The sequence below is a fragment of the Spodoptera frugiperda genome, chromosome 3 (genome assembly GCF_023101765.2).
Source record: "Spodoptera frugiperda isolate SF20-4 chromosome 3, AGI-APGP_CSIRO_Sfru_2.0, whole genome shotgun sequence".
Taxonomy (NCBI): domain Eukaryota; kingdom Metazoa; phylum Arthropoda; class Insecta; order Lepidoptera; family Noctuidae; genus Spodoptera; species Spodoptera frugiperda.
Window position 1 is genome coordinate 6,516,203 of NC_064214.1, and position 23,188 is coordinate 6,539,390.

The 23,188-nt window shown below is 36.6% G+C and overlaps 1 protein-coding gene across 10 annotated transcripts in view; it reads right to left on the reverse strand.

Moving 5' to 3' along the window:
- The window catches only part of LOC118273999 (protein sidekick-1), a 138,161-nt gene that overhangs the window by 21,206 nt on the left and 93,767 nt on the right, over positions 1-23,188 (reverse strand). The gene's annotated exons all lie outside the window — the stretch shown is intronic.

Genomic DNA, 23,188 nt, shown 5'->3' on the forward strand with positions numbered 1-23,188 from the left:
TCATATATTATACGAATTTAAATTTAATATGACCTTTATTACTTAAAATTAGGTCACTCAGTTAATCAAATATGTAAATTTCATCTAAATATTGTTTTAATTATAAATTATTCTGAACATAGAATAAATTTGTCAATATTTGATAGTAATATTATTTTAGCAACACGGCAATAACAACTTAAATAAGGTCACCTCCGAATTAAATAAGGGCAGGAGATAATTTAATACTTGAATGCAAAATACGACGTACAAATGTGATCCCTTGACAAGGAGTCGTGTGATTCGTGGGGATACAAGCAATTATCCCTCGCGACAACTTGAATGAAATCTTGAAATTAACAAATACGAGTGACAGCGCGCCACCTGAGGCCGACACGCGACGCGCCGTGATTTGCATACTGTTTGTGTTGCTACACGCCACACGCTACACGCCGGGCGGCCGCTGGGCCAATGTTGGGAGGCGGGTGAAAGACATCTGTCATAAACGTTGATTACGGAATAAATACAGGTGTTGTTATACTGAAACGGATAATTGGGCTTGTTTATGGCTTGTAAAGTACAAAATATGAAAAATACCAATGGATTGCACCTAAACCAACATTTAAAAACTAAAAGCTACGTCAGGCTTGAATGTGCTAACGTCCAATACCAATATTTACCAAATTGGTAAAAAAATAAAGTAAACAAGAAATTTTAGAGCAAAATAATCAAGACTTTAAAAAATTTTCACCAAAACCTTTTCAATTTAGACGTCCCCAGCGAACTCAATTTTGCTAACAAAACATTGGTTAAGCGTGTATCGTATGCGAGCGATTTTGGGCAAACATTGGCGCCAACGTGGTGTCGTCAGCCAACGTAATATGCCGCAGCCGTGTTTACAGAACTAAGACATGTCCCGAGATGTATCTGACAACACAAACATAACTTGATTATTTAAGTTACGAACATTTATTGCGTTCGATGGTACACAGATTTTGATATGCAAACATGTTGAGGTAACTGTGTCATCTTGTTATACGCACATATTCAGAACATACCTACGTAGGTACAGAACGTATTGTGTACGGTTTTGGTTTCATTATTTTATAAACCTTAAGGTCCCTAGATATTTATTCCATTAAAAGTTAATAATTCAGCTTCCTAAACTTATTACAGTAAGCCTGGTAAAATGTTGTTTAAAAATTGCATTATAAGAGTAAACATAATCTGTGTAATATATTATGTAATTCAACAAATTTAATAAAAATGCTAACAGCCTAATTCTTAAAATAAGATGTTTACTTTTCCTCGAGGGAGGCCTCATTCTGTACGAATTAGACTCTAAACTGTTTTACTGTTTGCTTAGAGTAAAATGAAAATATAAAACGTGCCTGTTTTACCGACCGATCTCTCAGTTACACAGGTTTTGTTGTATTTTGCAACTAGAACAAATTTGTAAACATTACGTTGTAACGCAAATAAAAGTTACAAAAAGTGTCATCAAATATTTTCGTGTACACAAAAAGCGAAGACAAAACTTCCAAATATCTCCCTCGTAGGTACGAGTATTACTTTAGTTGGTGACGAGTGCTATAAAAGTTTGCATCGACTGAACAAACACTCTGTATTCAAATCTCGGAGATTAAGAAAACAAAAACAACATATTATTATTGGAATGTGTCGGTGAGCGCTGTTCGTTTCCGGTTACGTGACGTCACACCCGCCGAACCGGAAATAAGAACGGAGCCTTTGCCCGCCCTCTTATAAAGGAAACACGGCAGAGCACATAAAGTTGCGGTGGGGCCACTAGACCGGCGGGCCACTTGTACCGCATTATTACGAGGAAAACTTTTGCTAAAACTTCTTTATTTGAAAATAAACATTTTGACCAACATTTATTGTCGCCTGAGTGAATCTTTTGTACTGTTACACGGACTTTGGTTGCTTTTGTACACTGTATAAAACAAAGTAAGTAATCGAAAAGTAGGCCTATGCTATACATATCCGGAGCGGTGGACTATCTAGCAGGTTTACTTGGGCGCCGGCTTGAAAAGCAGAATTAGGAACGGGTTGGTTTTTAGTCAGTATGAGTCTGACACACCATCTCACCTCGCCCAAGGCAGGAGACGTCGTTGAATGATTTCACCTCTCAAAAAAAAAAAAATTATACACCATATCGTCCTATCGTCTTTGGTGTTATACTTGCACAAATCACAATTACTTCAAATAAAAATACATGTCATATTATTATTTCAATTTTCTTTAGCACCAACAGATAACATCATATACACGACAAAGACCATTTCTTCATATGCTATTCTCAAGACAAGATAACAGTAGACTCGCGGGTCTCGGAGCCCAATACGATAAGTCTGCGGTGCAGCAAGAAAATGGAAATGACAGCGATGAAGTTCTTTTGTGAGTCGAGTCCGCGAGTACCAAGGTTGGGAGGCTTTTGTCTTTTGTCTGTGTGTACCGCAACCTTACATGTTACTAACAGGTACCTGATAGCTCTGCTCTTCATTCGCTTTGCTTTGACCATTTTATTACACTTTCAAAGCATTTTTGTACAAGAATTTACGATTACTTATGTCTGAATGTATATCTAATTGATTTTTAGTCAGTAAGAGTCGGACACTCCATCTCGCCTCGCCCGAGCGGGAGAAGTCACTGGAAAAAACAGTACACTTTGGAAGATTACAATAGATCTGCCCAAAGTTTTGTTTCCATAGGTATAATAAACGAGAGAAGAACGACTCCTAGTTTCTCTTTCGCTTCGAGTAAAATTGTTTCCCTGTTTGTTTAATTTTCCAATTAATCACAGTAAAAGTTTGTTTGTTTGTCCGTCAATCACGCTGAAACTGAATGGATTTTGATGAAATTTGGTATACAGATCAGGTATGACCTGACTTGGGTGATAGGATACTTTTTATCACACAGAAACGCGGGCGAAGCCACTGGCAGGAGCTAGTACAAAATATCTTATTTAGTCAGGAAAATGTCGGAATAATCTTTTTCCCTAACTTATTCAAGTGGCAAAAACCGGCGATACTATTTTAATGCTGGATCTTTAATATTAAGATACTTAAATTCTATATTTTAATTTTAAGTGAGGACTTATGATCAAAGATCCAGACTTATTAAATTAAAATGGTAAAAACGAGGACGGTTATATTTTCTTCATTTTAACAAGTAAATAATTAATTTATCTAAGAAGATTCCTAGAAAACTATAATAAGGAGAATTGTATCAAAGAAATTATTTATTTATTTTAATTAATATTGTTTATGTCGTTTTACCACAGAGTATAAATATATCTCTAGTTACTTTGGCATGAAATGAAGTGATATTAAAGATAATACCTGGATATGGTATTTGGATCTGGGTATTTAAGTGTGGGAAAACTATGCTTTGGCACGAATGGGCCGGCTCGACCGGAGTGATACCACGACCTTACTAATCGACGTGAAATAATGCTTGCGTTGTGTGAGTGAGGTTACAGGAGAACCTATTACGCCCCCCCCTCCTAATTTCCCAACAATCCCTAAATTCCTAATCCTCAAAAGGCAGCAACACACTTGTAACGCCTCTAGTGATTCGGGTGTCCGTGGGCGATGGCGATTGGTTACCATCAGGCGATAATACTGCTCGTTTACCGGCTTATTAACTAAAAAAATGTATTTCTATTCCTAGAAAAGTTGCTTTTGAAGATATTTTTTCCTCAGTCTCTTTACACAAACATGTTTAAGAATCATTAGTTGTTTTTTGTATCAAAGAGACTTCTAAGTAATAGTGTGTTCATTTATCTTATACAGTTAGCTCGACCGTATAATAAGATTAGTTTACGTAACGCTACAATAATATCATATGATAAGAACAGAATATTCCATTCCATTTAAGATAGGGTTTTGATTAACAAACTGCAGTCGGTCACGTCCCCGTCATCGTTGCACCAGTCTATAGTCTCTGTAAAAGGTCCACGAGCACGCTGTCTGACGATAGTGACGGTGCGGCGAGAGGCAGGCGATAAAAAATAACGTTAAAATAACTCGTTCCCAAGACCAAAGCACGATGTAAAAACACTACGATATAATATAAAAACACGAAATTCCGCCAGTTCCTGTAACAATGACGTTCGGGGCATGTCCTCGGGTGCTAAAAGAAATAAACCACACTGCGCTACATTTACAGTAGCCCCCCCCCGCCGCCGCCTGCCGCTCCGGCCCGCGCCCGCGTCGCTCCACTGCGCTTCGCTTCAAAATTCCCGCTACCTGAAAAGATATATTCTAAATGGATTTAAACCGAGGTAGAAGCAACACTTTATATCGCTGAAAGCTGAACAATTTTCGTGATACTAACCGTTTTCTGATATTGCATTGCGGAGTTATTGCTAAGCGTTCCGATTTCAAATGGGTGTTGGCGAAGCAAATGGATGGAATTATTTTTATCGGACCGCGCCGCGGTGAAATACTAGTGTTTTATTTTATCATGTTAGCTTGTGACTTCTAGTATTTTGGTGATCTGTGTTAATAAATGGCGACGTTTTTGTTGGTCTAGTTATGTTAGTTTTCATGCAAACTAGTTCAAACATATAAAAGAAACGACTTCAATTTATAAAAGTAATGAAGAAACAACAATAGACCGAAACTATGTAATTGGCACAGGGAAATACTATACCTTATCAAGTAGCAAGTAAACAAACAAAATTCCTGCTATTAGTTACGACACTATCAACATCGTTCAATCACAATCGTTTAGAAGTACATATTTCAAGCAGTTTGTGACCCGAACCAGTGGCATTGCCGACATATTCAGAATGTTCGCAGGCGACTGCAGAGCGCACGCCGCCCGTCACTTGCACGCGAACCCGCAAAAACTGAGCACGCGATGCAAACACAGCCCTAACTAATACAAATGTATTGCAACACTTAGCAATCATTTTGGCACAATTTGTTCCCACAAATCCCTATAAATCCGCGGTTTAATAGATACAGAACATTTAATTAGTTATTATTAACATAATCATGATAGATTAAAACCACCGGTCAAAATAGTATTTTATTATAGAGCACATAATTAGTTTATCGTGTCACACATTTTTGAACCAAATCTAATAATATAATTTGTCATCACTATTTAATTTTAATTCGATTTAAATACGATTTAACTAGCATGGGAAATAAATTAAAAAGTAGCGGAAAATGAACCTTATTTTCAGTGCCTGTAGACCTAATCCCTACTGAAGCTGGTGGAGATATGATGTCTGCGAGATAAGTAGGAACAAGATTGATTGGTTAACGATTTAGTATCGCTCTCTCAGCGCTTGTCTACACACAGCGGCAGTTGATAGAAATGAGACAGGTTACTGATAGCTTTATTAACATAAAATACTTTTTTATGGTATAAGCCAGTCAACGAGCAGACTGTATCACCTGATGGTAAGCAATCGCCGCTGGACATGGACGCCCGAAACACCAAAAGCGTTGCAAATGCGTTGTCGGCCTATTGGCGATTAGAAATTTCAGTGTTGTTGGGGAATCGGGGATTGGGAAGGAGGGTAATTGGGCCTCCGGCAACCTCACTCATACAACGACACACAACGCTAACGTTGTTTCACGTCGGTTTTCTGTGAGACCATGGTGTTACTCCGGTCAGCCCATTCGTGCCGAAACATGGCTCGTCCACATTTATCTATCTATTTCTCTATGTATGGTACAATTAAGTCCAAATAAAATATGTATGTTTCGAACATCTACGTAAATTACAAACACCAGTACACACGATACCCCTGACGCTAACAAATTTCCTCGATAACTTGTATCGACTTTATTAGAAAATTGTTAATTCAGGACTGGTAATGTGTATAGTTCCCATATTGATGGCTTTTTTTCTAAGTTAAATAATTGAAATACTGCATTATAATTCCATTAAGTACCTACCGCTTCGTTTTTATAAATTAAAGTAATCAGTAAGCGTGGGTCTCATTTAAAGCTAATAAATTCTAGTGTCGACGTAAGTTTCTACTAAAATAAAGCCAACTTTAAATCAGTAAGTTTCCTTAACCTCATTTTAATGGCTTCCTAATTTACGTGAAAAAGTCAAAAAGTAAAGTAATTTACAAGTTTACAAGTTAAGTGTAGGTTGCTTTGTTTCTCGGCATAATGTCACGCGACTACATTTGTACGACTGCCATACTTTCTGTGTACCTACATAAATAGTTGTGAATTGTTGTTCTACTAAATTGTACCGTCTTTTTAAAAGAACGAATACAGAATTACTAGTGATTTTATTGTAACTTTCGTGAGACATACTAAATTAATTATTATGTTATCGGCTTACTCACGTATCGTTTTGACGAGGAACTCGACTAGTTTCAAGCCATGCTAGAGGCTCATATTCATGAGCAGCATTACGCAACACACGACGCGGCGATTGTCGCACTGCTACTGGCGATTCGAGCTACGCGCCCATCGCGCCCTCTGCCTGGAATCGCGCGTACTATCCGGCTACTACTATTACGGAACTTATTACGCTCGCCTAAGGATAAGGATCCACTGGCAGTTCCCGGGGTATACATGATACCGTGCGACTGTGGCTCGAGTTACATCGGGGAAACTCGCCGCAACATCACAACCAGACTCAAGGAACACATACGCAGTGTGAAGAACATGGACACCCATACATCTGCAGTAGCCGAGCATGCTTGTAGCGCGGGCACGACTCACTTCCTCCGTTTCGACAAGGTCTCCGTACTAGCGAGGGAGAAATACTTCGTACCACGGAAAGTACGTGAGGCCATCGAAATAAGTCGTCGTCCCAACTTCAACAGAGACGGTGGCTGGGCATTACCTCCTGCCTGGAAGCCAAGTCTGCAATCTGCGTCAGCCTACAATGTTGCGGGTCTGGAGTGTGACACAGTAAGCGCGGTATGTAACACCGTTTTTGCGTCGACCCGAGAATCGAACCCAACACCTGCGCAGCCGCCGGCGAGCGAGTCTAACGAGCCAACATCGTCGCGCGCGCCGGATAGTACGCGCGATTCCAGGCAGAGGGCGCGATGGGCGCGTGGCTCGAATCGCCAGTAGCAGTGCGACAATCGCCGCGTCGTGTGTTGCGTAATGCTGCTCATGAATATGAGCCTCTAGCATGGCTTGAAACTAGTCGAGTTCCTCGTCAAAACGATACGTGAGTAAGCCGATAACATAATAATTAAAATTACTAGTATTAAAAGTACTATTACTAGTATTAAAAGTACTATTACTAGTATTAAAAGTCCTATTTTTAGACTGTCTGTTCCAGAAATTATTACAATATTAAACTCACTTTACACAAATCAGTTTCTGACTGAACAATCACAGAAATGTCTAGCCGTTCCGTAACAAAACAACTTTAAATTGTATTTATTCCTCAAAAACCAAATTAATTTAAAGAAAAGATTACAGCAAGCCAACAAAGAGAATATCAAAATAAAATACTTGACAGGCTCGCGCACAAAACACAAATTTTATATTTTCGCCATTTTTAAAAAGATCATGAATTTTATTTAGGAAAAATTCATATCGGGCACTTCATAAATAATAAGTCACTTGACTCTGTAAAGTGGCTGAATTTCAGAGCTTCGGTGACAAAGAGCCGAGGGATGGCACGGGACGGGAGGGGGCAGGATAGGACGGAGGGGGGGCGCAGGGGGGGGAGTAATTACACTAATGAATATTAACAGGATACTGTAGTGGTGTGCTGAATCTAATGAAATAAGATAAAAACTGATCCTTTCCATTATAAAATGGCAGTGACACATTAGTAAATTAATTCTCCTCGCGGAGATAATATTTTTTCAACAAAATCTTGAGTAAAATTTCCTAGATTTTGTTTACGTAACTGTAATATTTTGGTCTACGTAAATGTTTATGGAACATTGTGTGGTAATTTGATAGCTTAGCGGAATGGTTATAGCGATACCGCTATATTTATTTTACGAGAGACGAGAGACAACGGCTCCTGCGTCGATGTGGCCGAGGCTTGTGGGATTCATTTCCCACCCTGGTCGAGTAGGCGTAATAAACATTTGTATGGTCCGAATATTGTTGTTCCTACGCCTGAGTATCTGTGACTTATAAAGGTTTGTGAATGTTACTCTATACCTCTCATCTGTGAAAAGATCTGTGCTTGTACCTATTACTTTATATGAATAATTTTCCCGAGTCTGTTTCAATGTTCTAAATAAGAGCAATCTCACTCACTGCAATTTAATGACTCACTGATTTCCACAAACCGCTCAATGAGAGCCACTTGTGAGAGCTGCACACACTGAATTACCTAAAACTGGCTTCAAAATGACTAGCAGCTGAAAACTGAAGCGAATATTAATTTTCATAAACCATGGCTCTTTACACAATGCTGTAAAAGCGTCATAAATCAAGCTGTAATGAATTGTTGGCCGCTCTCTGTAATTATTATGTTTGATGGTTTAATTTCATTCAGTGAATATTTCATGTGGCATTTGTAACCATAATCTAATGACTGTGTATCGTAATTACTGTGTTCAATATTGAACCGTTTGTCAACTTCAGTACGTTTCATTTTGCTTTATTTTCATGTTGCCATTATTTGTCGGAAGGGTCTACTTGTCAAAAGAAAATTACAACTTTGTCCGTGGCCCAAATGACCTTTACGACAAACTACATATCACGGTAGTCTTAAAAAATAACATCAAGTTTCAATCTTTCAACCCTAAAAGTAAATAAAAGTAATAAAACGTGCAACAAAGTAAGGGACCGCGGGACGTTTGGGTTTTATTATCGATACGCGGGCCCCTAAACATGCGAGGCACGTCGCTCGTCGATACCCTTTTATGTGTCGCGTTAGGGCTCACTTTTATGTGATAGTTTAGAAAATGGTTAATTGCTCGGCTATACGGTTGCTTCAGATGACAGATTCCTAATGTTACTGCCACCGTTTTATTGCGTTACGCTTATGTGGACAATTTTATGGTTTATCTTGTTATGTATTTGCTGAGAAACCTTTGTTGTGAACCATTTCATTGTTAGGAAATAAATAACGAATGACTTGATTGGTTCGTTAGATGTGATCATACTTTCCTCACGATGTTTTCCTTCACAGTTTGTCAGTGATGTCTAAATAAACTTAGAAAGTACATATAACTCGGAAAAAGTGACATTGGTACTTGCCGTTGGTAGGTTTCGAACTCACACCCTCGTGCATGAGAAGCGGACGTCTTAAACCTCCGGGTCACCACGACGGTAATTTTAGCTAACTGAGAGAAAAAAAATAACACACAGCTGTTTAAATTTTAAGGTCACGAGATGAAAACATCAAGATTATTTCCTCATCGCAGCTCAAAATAAATTGAATAGGTGGACAATAATCAAGTAACTCGGTGTCGTATCTCCGATCGATGAATGACGTCATCGAATTACAACGAAAATACCGGAATCTGTGTTAAGCTATAAATAAATCCTTAATCTGTTTGTGTCACTTTATCTCGACATTTGAAAGAAATTTCAAAATAGATTGTGAGGTATGAATGGATATTTACGTATCAATCAAAAAACGGAAATCCCGACTGAAACTTTTCGTGTGACTGAAACTTTTTGTATGTATACCAAGGTTTTGAGTACTTTTCAAAGAACCTTATCTACATACTTGTTATATGTAGTAGATTGTTTATTAAAACTTACTTCTGAGCTCTTTCACTTCATTTCAAAGTTATTTCAATACATAACAATCAATTTCTAGGCAGATATATGTTACGTAGATAATATATCAAAGGTTGCCATGGCGACGATTATTGCATCCTCCTCACTTGCAGTTCAAAGGAAACCCACTCCATGTGGAGACTTATTATAGTGGTCGCCATATAAAGTCCCGGCTCGTGGGAGCTTCTTTGAGCGACATTAAAAAGATAGCACCTTATCAATTGATCATTCATTTATTTCTTTTACTTGGTTGTTACATTTTTAAATATTAAATTAAAAAGAAAAAAAAAAAAAAAACATTTAAAAATATAAAAAGCAGTAGCCCACCAGTAACGGGATAAATCCAAGCTACAGGACAATACGCGTCGTGTCCAGAAGTACTGCCTTCTGCATCAGGCTCTTGATCCAACCATCTAACGTTAGCCTACTCAGGTGTTGGTCGAGGCTTTTGGCTATAAGGCCATTGGCAGATACGACTATCGGCACAATGATTGCTGAATCTACATCCCACATGTCGACAACCTCATGAGCTAAATCAAGATATTTACTGGCTTTATCTTTTTCAGTTTTCACAAGATTCTCGTCATGTGGGATTGTTATATCAATTATCATTGTGCGACGGCTTGGTCGATCTATCACCACAATGTCAGGTTTGTTAGCAACAATTGTCCTGTCTGTGATGATAGTTCGATCCCAATACAGTGTGAATAGCAATAGCAATAGCAATAGCACCTTTATTATTATATGCAACAAATATTTTCCTTTTTAATTTGTTTAACTTACCATTTTTTGTGTTATATAATTACACACCACACCATACATTGCATGAAGAGTACAAACTCAAAGAACACTCATATCGATGTCTACTAAGGATTCCAAAAAAAAAAAATACATCACCTGAAATGTCTTCAAACCTTTGTCAAAAAATAACGTAACTTGACTTTAGTAAGTGGTAAGTACGCCCACGATTGTTAAATAGTAAAACATTGTAATATAACTTTTTGTTGTTAAATAAGTAAATCCTATACATAAATGATTCTTGATCATTTTTTTTATACAATTGTACTTTTTAATAATACGCAGTTCTAACTTTGGAACAGGCTTTTAAAATCCAAATGTGTAGATTTCCTTTTATTTGCATTACCTTTGGGTTGAAATAATTCAAGATACCTAATGAAATGACTTCGTAAATAGAATATAGTATAAATTTATTATTTTACATTAGTTTGTTCTATTTGTTTCACGCATGTGAATGTGTAAATAAATACAATATTAGTGCTATTAATTAATCACTTCGTAATTGAACAAAATTGTGAAACATTCAGTCACTGCTGTTTGTTAATGTTTGCTCATTACAGCGTTCTTAATTTACTGCCTAATACATTAATGATGTCTATGTGGTGGACTACTTAGTTGTATAGATTATTGTCGTTGGTTGACTTCTCAACCAGTTATTCTGGTTCAATTTTTTATGCCATACTTCTAGAATCTATATAAATTTCTAGGTTTATGGTTATTTTTATAAATTGAATCTACTTTATTCTATTAAAAGTAAAGTAATTTTGTCTGAACTGGTTTAGCAAACATTGATAAATCTATAATTTATAAATTAGTAGCTATCAATCATTTTGTCATAATGAAGCTGTATAATTGATAATGTGATTATTTGTTTCGCATTAATTATTAAAATATAAAATTTGCATGCAATCAAATTGTTTGTACCAATTACTTCAAACAACATATAAAATATAATTATTAAATGAACACGTTTTACATTAAATCTGTATTTGCCTGAGTGTAGCGGCAGCCGAGATACAATAGTAATTGTAATTCATCACGCAGGATTAATGAAATCATTATAATTGAATTATTTCATTCAGTATTTTTACATATTTAAGTGTATATCTGTTTGTTATAACCCCTGTAACTGCAACAATTTTGCTAGTTTTAATTCAATTAAATAGTTTACTTACGAGAACACCAAATAGATAATTTTAATTTAATCTCTATACTACATGACCAGAACAACATCGATCCGAATCTATTTCACCGTCATATTGGTCATAAACTGACTACAATGTAATAAGTTTCGATATCAGACTAACATAGTAAGTTAGTGCCTACGCCGTAGCGTCGTAGCAAGCATCGTAGCACGTAGCTACGTGAGCGTAGCACCGAGTTTCCTCGTAAACGTCAAGTATTATTTGATCGTTCGTCGTTATTAAAGGGTAATGTTGTTTAGCTAACTTCGATTATTTACTTTTGAAACAAAGTAACTTAGCTCAGCACGTACATAAGGAATGTATTCAAGAGTATGTGACGTAAAGATTTAAACTGGTTTCGTCGCTCGGTTGATGATCAAAGGTTACGCTTAATTTTGTACAGATGTCACGGTATTACTCACAGAAACTCTTTGATGAACGTTTGATTTTGTTTGAATAAAGTTTTTAAAAGACCTAAGGAGGGCGCTGAATTGTTTCTATTCACACTGTTATTTAGAGTAAAAGTTATTCTTTATACGTAGCGGAGTCCTTTAGAATATTAAGAACAATGTATCTGTCTTTTTTATACTTAATAATACAAATTAATATGAATTTAACTTCATTACCACCTCCAACCTCAAAAATCTTTGATTACTTTCCAATAATCATATTTTACTACCATCTTCGAAGTCTTAAAATTCGTCGTCAATATCCCCCTTCTGTAAATCAACACAAGTGCGGAGGACGTAGGGTCGTGTCCGGTGGAGCACTGTGGAACAAAGGAGGCTTCGCGGCTGAGCGCCGTAAATCTGAGCAAATGGCTGTTCACAGCAATGGCCGTCTCTTCACTAACTTGGAGGCTGCACCGGGAAATTGTGAATTAAATCAGATGACAATCGATCTTAGCGACGATATTTGCTTGATTAAAACTTATATTTATTATTTTTAATGTAGTCAATATGGGCTATACGATCCTGCTTTATAATAAACTCCGTGGCTTAGATGCTGCCTAGGATACAATTCGCTAGAGGTAAGGAGAGCAAGAAACCAACTTGCAGTAGCCTGTAAAACGCTTCGTGGATATATTGACGCACCAGATCTACTGGAGGCATTATCGCGCTTATACGTCCCGGATAACTACTGCCGAGGTAAAAAGCACCGACTATTTGCCGTGCCTTCATGTCGTACCGTCGCACGTGCTAAGTCACCGATTCCTCGCACTCTGGCCGCGCTCAATGGTCTCTTGGATGCAAATCCAACAAATGATCTGTTCGTGGATGGATGGAAGGAGATTTTGTCGGAGTGCCTGAAGTACTGCGAGGCGAACTCATGAATGCTGTTAATTCCTGTTTCATTATGTTTTAGTTATGTATGTAAGTTGCTTTAATTGGTTGTCTACCGTTGTACCTTGAATTAAATAAATAAATAAATAAAATAAATAAATAAACATAACAAATAATTGAGTTATTACATCCGTTTATAATAGATACCTAAACCCCCTTGATATACTTTTCGCCTCTTATAACTTTAACAATATTATCTTAAGCAATAGATGGAGGCGGTGCAAACTTAGATATTGTTCGAACAACAGTTGAGTTAATAAATTGCAATAGTGTAAGAGTAATGAAAACTCGCTCCTTCCGCGAACGGCATTAAGTTACGACTTTCTTTACTTGAGTCTTGAAACTTAGTGGGAATATGGCAGATACTGTTTGTTTATATAAAACAATGCTTCGCTACTGAAATATTGAAGGAGGATTCCTCGTGTTGGTGTTAGTATGCTGCGGGCTCTGGACGTACTTCTTCTTTATCTTTTTATTAAGAACTTTATTACGTGAACAACATTCTCATCGACCTTGCAGTCTTTCTAACTTCATATACACTGCTGATAACACAAGCGAGGCTGTAATGGTGGAATAAGTTATTGATGGATCTCTCACATATTTCACATGACTTATATTCCCTGTTCGCTCAGAATTTTCTAACATTAGGTATGCTCTCCTCGGGGTATTCGAGTAAAAAGAAAATTTCCAATAAATGTTCTAAAGGCAAAATTTCAAAGTTCACCAGCGATGGTGTTAAACCCGGATAAGCTTCTGAAATTATTCACGTGTGCCGGCAGAGGGCGCTGCGACGGCGACCGATCATTTTTCATGGACCACCCTCCTTTATGTGACGCGGTACACAAGTCCTTCGATTCAACGTTATTACATAATTTCGTGATTCACATTCAAAAATATTATACTTAGCGGACCACATCTACTTGAACTAATTGGTAAAACGATTTTAACTTGATCAATCTTGCGTTTTATGCACGTCGTATTGTACGTATTTAAAAATATTGACTGATACCACGGCTTCACAGATAACCGACGGGAAACATCGCTTGCGTTGGGTTTCGTCGTATTAGTGAGGTTACCAAGTTGGGAAGGGGGAAGGGGGTACAACCCTTAAATTCCTGACACCTAAAAAGCATTTGTAAAGCCTCTGGTGTTGCTAGTATTGTATTACCACAGGTCATCCGTCTGCTCGTTTACCGACTTATAACATAAAAAAAGAATATAGTCCTCGTCCTTCTCACGCTGCACCACATCACACGCCGTTAATATGACACAGTCAAACAGCTAATCTAGACCAAAGTCTAGTGTCCTTTTTCCCTAAAAAGAATCATTTCTCTTATACACTAAAAACATTATACAATTGAACGTGATGCACAAAATTTTCCGATCGTAAACACTCGAAACTCCCTTAGAAATTCAAGGGAACTTTATTCCAAATCCATAAAAATCCGACCCATATTTACAGCCCATTTAAATCGCTACCCGTAAACAAAACACAGCTTTAATCAACACCTCGGATGCTTATCCCGCGCATAAACAACGGCTATCTTTATAGCCAATAAAACAGCTAAATAGTTTTATATCGATTGTGTGACGTCATTTGTCTCGCGCCCCGTCGCCTGCCAACAGATTAATGGCCCGAAATGTTTGTTTCTTTTTTTGGCAAATAAGGAATGTTCGCTTAATTATTGAGGTTTTGTGATATATTTTGTTCCAAATATATTCTGTGGCTACAAGAAAAATGTATCAAAAGAAAATATATTATGTCCTAGGTACGTTATTCATCATTCAATTATAACGTTTCTTTGATACCAAATTTTCGGTTCGTTAAGAAAAAATACCAATATCTCAATTAATCGTTAATGAGGAAATAAAATAAAACGTCTCACTTCTTTGTTGGTAATAAAAATCAGTTTGAAAGCCATCACCTCGGCACTCAAGGGAGTTCTCCTCAACTACTCAAGTGTCAAATCGCATCAACTCAGTGGAACAGCGCTTAAGTCCAAAATAAATCGGCCTCCTGCTTGAGCCGTAACATTTGAGTATAACTTAATTTTGGAGCCATTATTGCCAATGGGGTGGCACTTACCGACAGGGGCGATAAGCTCGTGAGTTTGTGTATAAATAGCTGTGATTGGCTCCCGCGGGTGAAGGTGTGTGTCTACAGGTAATGTACGCCATTACTGCTCGGTAAAACATACTCATATGTGGTGACGAAATTATGCAAATTACTCCTATGAAATGTTGACTATTATATTTACTTTTATATTTAAAACTATATTAAAGTAAACATAGAATATTATACTTTTATGTAGAAAAACATGTTACATAATTATTATATTTCTATGTCATAGTACTAAGTAGATAGAGATAATATATATAATCAACACCCACTATAGATCGTTTGCGCCTGAAGCACTAAGGACATTTTTTTGCAATGTTCAGAATAAAAATATCCTTTTACGTTAAAAAGAGGCTATATGACATATTTTCTTAAATCGATAATGTAACACAAGATGTCCAGTGAGGAAGGAGGTACTTTACTGTCCCTCTGGTGGCGCAGTGACGTTGGCACTCACGACAAACTTCCCCGGAGTGTCATAAGGCACGAGTGATCGATCTATTTTTATGACACGCTTCAATCTAACATTTTATGTCACAAAGAGGTTGCATGTACTGCCTTGGAATTGATTGGATACGTATTGAAAAACTGTACTTGTATAGTTACTTGAGTGCCATCAAACATTGTTTGGTAGACTAGTAGGTCTGTAAAAAAAGCTAGCCATCAATCACTGGACACGCTGTTTAGTGGTTACTGGTTAGTAATTAGTCGAGAGTTACTTCCTCAGGAACAACGATGACGCAGCTACAGGGTGACCATCGTTTTACTGAGAGTTACATTTTTTAAAGAATAATAACATAATTATATTTAATGTAGCTTAATGTAACGTTAAGTTACACTATGTTATGTTTCGGAATGAGTACCGCTACTCGTACACATCTAATGTATTTTAATGGATTGATGTTCCCGTGTCACGCACATTGTAAGTGCTATTAATGGGTACAATGTTTCGTCGGCAACCAACCGAGTATTTAATAAATAAAATTGTTTTTATCGTTGATTTACCGGTGAATATAAAAGGAACAGTCATGCTCGTGTTGCGTTAATTGGGCTTGAGTTTCTGATTTTTTATAGCAACGTTTATTTTGATTTATGAAAAACAGTGACTTTATACATCTTTGAGCTTTTTCCGCCATATTTCCGTATAACCTTTCGCTACAAATTATTTCCAGCGTGATTAATGAACACGACCCACACCCACCTGGTTAAAATTAGCTCCTGAATGTATTTCCAGACCTCACTCAAAGTATAAAGTCAGTTCCCGTTCACTGAGTAGTATCGGTGTACCAGTGGAGCCAATATTTTATTCAACCTCGCTAATTCCCTCTCTCCTAATAGAAACAGACTCGAAGCTGTTAGAAGAGCTGGCAACCCCAGCTAATACACTTGTTGTGCTAATGCAATGAAACAGTCATTAGTCAGCGTCGACTCAACAACTTTTTGTTCGCTAACAGTTAATCGAACAGTGATTGCTCCTTGGCTTGTTTGTTCGCAACTCATTAAAATCTTACATTAGTACCTACACATTCATGTTTGCCTGGTACCCGATGTTTGGGTTCGTATGGGAAACTTTCTCATTTGTAGCAACATGATTTTAAACAAAGAAGCCTTCCCTATTTTATCAAGCAAACATTGCGAGTCGAATGTTTGGGATGGAAACTGCCAAACTGTAAATATATCGGCCAACAGTGTATCACTCGATAGAGAGCCACTCATCGAGATCATTGAAAATAACGTTCCGGTCATCGCGCCCGCCCTAATATTTGGCCATTAAATAAATCTCATATTTTATGGTAAACTTAGTATCAGCGCTTCCTACTGACCTTGCAATAAAAAACTTATATAATGAACAGTTCGTAGCACCAAATAAATAGGGTGTCGCAATAACAGGGAAATATCCCGCCATCACGGATAATGTGGCCATAATTTGATGCGTTCGAGGGACAATGGCCACTTTGAGCTCTTTGTTCTTGGCCCATCACAGAGTTATTGACGAAGTTTCGATATTATAATTTTATTATTCCCGTTTTATAGGCGTGTTTAGTCTAAATTATTGTCACTGTAGTTTTGTATTGCTGTACTTCATAATTTGTTCGCGTCCCCCTGGGCAAACATGGCAATAATCTTGTTGATAGATTCGCCTCGATGCTATTAACTCCACAATTTATGGATTCTTCTTCAAGGAGATAAATACTTCGGCGCCATATAGATATTTCATATTTGAATTCTTTGCGTTAAATATTTTATTTGCAGCTATCTTGAACTGCAAACACACAGTTGAAAGCAGTCACCCATGAAAACTTTACAGGATTTTCTGAATAAAATATTCTTGAATAAAACATAAATATATTTTAGTAAAATACGAGTCATGGCTCGATCCAGTTCGTGTTCTATAGAAACACAATTACTGGCAGTAAGTGCGTGTTGACAGCGAGATTACCGTGTAGTGTGCGATTACGATAGTTTTACAACAACTATTATTTAGCCATTACGCCGGGAGCCTACAACGGCTAACTCCACTTTTATACTCGCGACCATAAATAAGGTGCTCGGCAGTCCGACATAAATTAACTAGTCCGTGGCATCGTTTGCCCGAAATTATTTAAGTGTTGCTAGCATCGACGGTCACTCCCCACATTCGGGGAATATATTTATAGTTAACAGTGTTATTTACGCACTGATTTATTTTATTTGCTCGACGTTAGTGTCGCGCTACACATTGTTGTTTATAGCTTTTTTGGATTTCTATCTTTCGCTTTCGATGGAAATTGGCCTAATGTTATAGTGCTGTGTTTATATTATGACTTTCGTGGGACATACTAAATTAATTGTTATGTTATTTGGCTTACTCACGTAATAATTAATATAGACATGTGTATCAGGATTTATTGTTTCGAAACAAAGTTAATTGTTAAAAAAATAAATAATTGTGAAAAATAATTATTTTATTGAACCTGCTACTATACATCAAGTACATTGTTCTAATGTTTACGTCAAACAATATCTTAGAACTCATTCTCTGTTTTAACCACTAAAATTTATACCGTTAAGTATTTCACTTTGGATCACGAAGACGTAAAACTAATATTTTAAGGAGCAAATGATAAGACAAAAGTTATTTTTAGATTATACTGTTTTAGTCTAATTTTATTTTGATATAATATTTAGGTTTAATAAAACATGGACCATCGAAAAATAGCAACCAATTATAAATGAAATAAAAATTACAATATCATAAAGTTGAAACGTATTTCCACAAATCAAAACATAATAGCAGCAATACCAAGAACTTATTTCACATGGAATAATAATATAACAACTGTTATGCGTAAGGTAAAAAAATATAAAGCCGTGTTATGAAGACCCATAACCTTTTAAACAAGGTAAGTATACATTATAAAGTTGAGTACAGTCTGTATAAATTAAAAGAAAAATTTTGCTACATACAACATATACTTATACTCGTATTAAAGTCGTAGTCGAAATTGAGGATTCCTTAAGCTAAATATAAACCTTGATTCGGTACTTGATATACGTATTAAGAACAAGATTAATCAACGCAGTAATATTATCACGAACGTATTAACAACGTCGTAATAAAGGCTTTCATCCAATATTACACAACACGCCTTCTGGAATTGTAGTGTCTACTATTTTGGTCTGATTTCAGTCTAGCACATTTCTAGATTTCTCTAGACTAAAGACGGAGAGCAACGAAGTACTTTACTAAATACTAATAAACGGTTTCTTAACTACATAGAGAGCTAGTGACTACATAGTGACATATTTTTAATAATAACTGTCAGACAGAGACATACTAAATTAACTAAAAATTGCGGTTTACTCACATAAACTAATGAGAAAAGCTCTACTAGTTTCGAGTCAAAGTGGACTGCACAATGTCGTCTGCGCCCTCTGTGACTCGAAACTAGTAGAGCGTTTCGTGATTTATTAAACCGTGATTTTTAGTTAAACTACTGACGCAATCTCAGATGGCCAGTAGATCTGCAGACAAAGAGCAGAACGTCCAAAGTACGTCACGAGGTAGTGGGTAGGTGTATTATGTAAAAGTTGAATTTCTCCCCCGAAGCTAATGTCCATAATGTTGGCAACTTTTAATAGGACAGCCCCGAATTTGACGGCCGTTATTCAAGAAATATACTCAGGGGTGTCCCGCCATCTGTGAAACTTTATTTTATTCGAATTATACTGCAAGTTGAGTGTTTGAACAGCACCCGACAGGGACGAGGCGGTGTTTTGGAGCGACACGAACACATTCTGCTTATATTCTTTATTAAGCTTATAAAATCATAATCATGTTCTACTTTTTTAATTACATCGGGAATTATAATCTCTATAAATAATATTCAAATAATACATAATTACAGGAGCAAGCTTCACGTGTTTTGTAATAAAACATTTCACTAATTTTCCAACATGAACGTTTTAACAGACAATATTAATAATTCGAAACAAAATGAGATCAGTTTCTAATTAAAACTTTCTTCTCATATTAAACTACGTTTGTGTAAACAGATTTAATTTTTAAAGTGTACGAAAAATAAAACGTTGTCTGTAATTTGATTTACTTACTAAAGAGAATTTGGTGAAAAACGTCTCTTAGTTTGTCCTGAAACTATAAAACTAGATCACAGACATCAAAGAGCTAGTACCTAGCTAGTACACAGCTGTATCCAGTGTCAGTATTTGTAGATAGGATAACATTTTGATCGCGTCGTCTGTAACCTCGCCGCTGTTGCTCTAACGAATTAGATATTGATAGAACATGTGTGTGCGTTATTTTATTAACTGATCCACTCTCGACTGAACAAAACTTTTCAAATCGAATTACAAGTCAACCATAAAATTCCTCGAACACTTCTTTAACCACTATTCCCAAAATAACTTAGATATTAGTTGCCAAGTAAAAGAGTACGAGACAAAAACCCAGGTCATTTAAATGTTATATCTAAAGTTGTCGTCGTCATGGAGACAGACTGAACAAAAAATCTAGTGATAAAGTAAACGAGGCCTACTCCCACACATTGTGCGAAACCTTTAATGGGCCTTTTATAGTAGGCACGTGGACGGGGGTCGCTGGCTTATCTGCATTGTTCAAACCGCACAAAGCCGAGCTGTAGCTACCTACAATTATAATTATTATTTACGCAACAACTATTCCGATAAAAACATATTATTATGTAGGTCGTTCATAGCTAGTGACTTCTGCGTGAGGAGTTAGCGAGGTCGATTGATGAATGACTTCCTATACGAAGTAAAGGGGGCATACATAATGGAATCTCTACGTTGACATTGTGATGGGGACTGGAGGACCACTTGAACATGTTGCTACTTGAAAATTGGCTAGAGATGCTTCAACTCAAGTTATGAGCAAGAAAATGAGATGTAAGCAATATAATTATTACAGGTACCTACGTGAAGTATGTAGGTAGGTAAGTAACGAAGTAATTTTAATCAAAATCTGGCATTAATCAGATTGTAATTACGGAACCAGCTTGATATTTCGTCAATGCTAATAATAGTCTTCCATTAACTTTTAGAAATGTGCTTCTTGTCATTCGGTCACACGACACAGAACATTACACGTGTTCTTCTAACGCCTACAAACGTTTTACAGACTGAGCAAGACGTAAAGTGAACAATACATATAATTATGATTTAATCGAATCGTAATTTAGGCGTAGGAAACTCCCACACGTTCTACGTCTAATAATGTGGCCAGGGACTGTATTGTCAATTTATCAGGTTGCTGTTCATCAAGGTATTTTTCCCTGGGCTATTTGTAACCTATTTCATGCCAAACCTAGACTAAGACTAGCCCACTTATGTTTGGATCTAAATGTTCTTACCAAAGTTCTGGCATAGTTTAAGCTACTTGAGAGTTGTATGTCTGCCAACTTTTACAATAACCTTTTATCATCACCTAACTACCACTGGAACTTATTCTCGCATGACTTGACTATGAACTCGAGGAATTCTTGTATCTCATATTCTCAGAAAAAAAAGAAAAAGTTGAACTGTTTACTCTTATATAATCCATTGTCTAACTGAGATTTAAATATCCGCTAGCAATGCGAAGAGTTATGACTACTAGAAGTGAAAAGAACTCACAGATCTCATCCAATAAAGTTTGTAAGTACCGAAGCTATCGTTCCACAATTTTTATACAATAGAGAGCAGTATCGTTCTTTCATAAATATGTAACAAACCGTGTTGGAGACTGGTAGAGATGACAGTAAATCTTCACTTAATACAATGGATAAATGTAGGAGGAATCAATTTCACGCACCATCTAGGTGGGAATTAGTGACGGTCTGCAGACTCGTTAATTCTCTCGACGAGATCCAATTTAGTTTTACTGAATTATGTAAGGCTACGTGTCATATTGGATACTGTCAGAGCTTTTTTGATATGTTTGTGTTTTATAATGCCTCGGTCCACGGATTGGGGAGTTATTTGATTGTATCAGCAGACCCCGAGGACATCAGGTACAGAATTATCCTTAGGCTCATTTATTTAACTTAACCGCACTTGTGATTGACGATATGTGTGTACAAAAAACCCGTGGTACATTTCAAAGAATAAAAAATATATTATACAGCAGAAAAAAGCTAAGAAGCCTCACATGTACCTGGCTAAAGATTTATGAGCGTCTGTAAGCCAACAAATGCACACATAATGACACAGGTGTGCTACGAGCCGTTGAAGGCGACGCTTATTAAAATTAACAGCAGTAACGAAGTCGGCCATGTAATGGAGTGTGCTGACTAACTGAGCATCATTCCGCGGCTTAATTTCTTGGATATGTTTTATATTTGCGCCGCTTTGTGACACCTTCTCATTACAGACCACATTTACTTACCGTCATTAAAATTAAACTTTACATTATGTGTCACGCCGACGGCGTAGATATGTGCTGTTTTTTACTTAAAGAACACATCTTAAAGAAATCGACTTTTTTTTTTTTAATCTTTATATGATTTTTGATGTTTAATGTCAAACATATAACAACGCTTATAGGTAATCAAAAATCACTTTTACAGTTCAATAAAAATACAGTCGAATTGAGAACATTTCTTGTTTGTATAATAACTTCTGTGAGACATATTAAATTAATTCGTATTATGTGTACTAGATTAATTCGGTTTAAAATTATCAATAGCAACACAAACAAGCATTACAGCAAACCATCGCTTGTAGTAACACTAGAGTCACAATTAGTCCTGTTCATTATTAAACATTTCTGTTCCTACACAGTCGTGCGGTTCCAGCATTATACATACATACATACATACATATATACACACGTATGTAAGTGTACGCCGTGCTTTGTAAATACCAATACGATTCGAAACGTTACGTTATTGTGGCTACGTGTAATAATGGGCTCAACGTGAACTAATCATTATTATTTAATGAACACCTATTCATCGAATATTTAGTTAATGCGAGTACATGCTCGGATTAATAGTGTCTGTTTAGCAACTTAAATGTGTTTATAATTAAGTAGAAAACAAAATACGTTAGTAAGTAAGTAAGTATTTTTACCTTTAACTACATATAATGATATGATATACGATATAAAGTAGAAAGTAAAATTGATAACTGAAATGCAATACAGATATAGGTAGAAATAGTATTGGTATTGAATAACGAATCCTGTTACTGTTTTAACAAGCAATTCGTAGAACTGGCACATTTCACGCGAGCGATGGAAACTTAACACGTTTTGTGTGTTCACTCTCAATATCGGATCGACGATAGGCTCACTGAGCGTTTTATGTCAACGCAGTTAGTCGCGGATCCGACGAAATAAACGGACGTCCATCGCCCGCCGCTTCTAGCAATACATTTATGTGGAAGCTCCGCGACTATTTCATAGGTACCTAACTTTTGTTTTGTTGTTCACACTTCTCGTCTTTATTTAACACAGTTCCCAAACAAACTTACTGTTTGATAAACAAAAGTTTTGATTGAATTTCAAAATTAATTTCGAACGATGTAATCATTCATTTAAATATTTGTTTA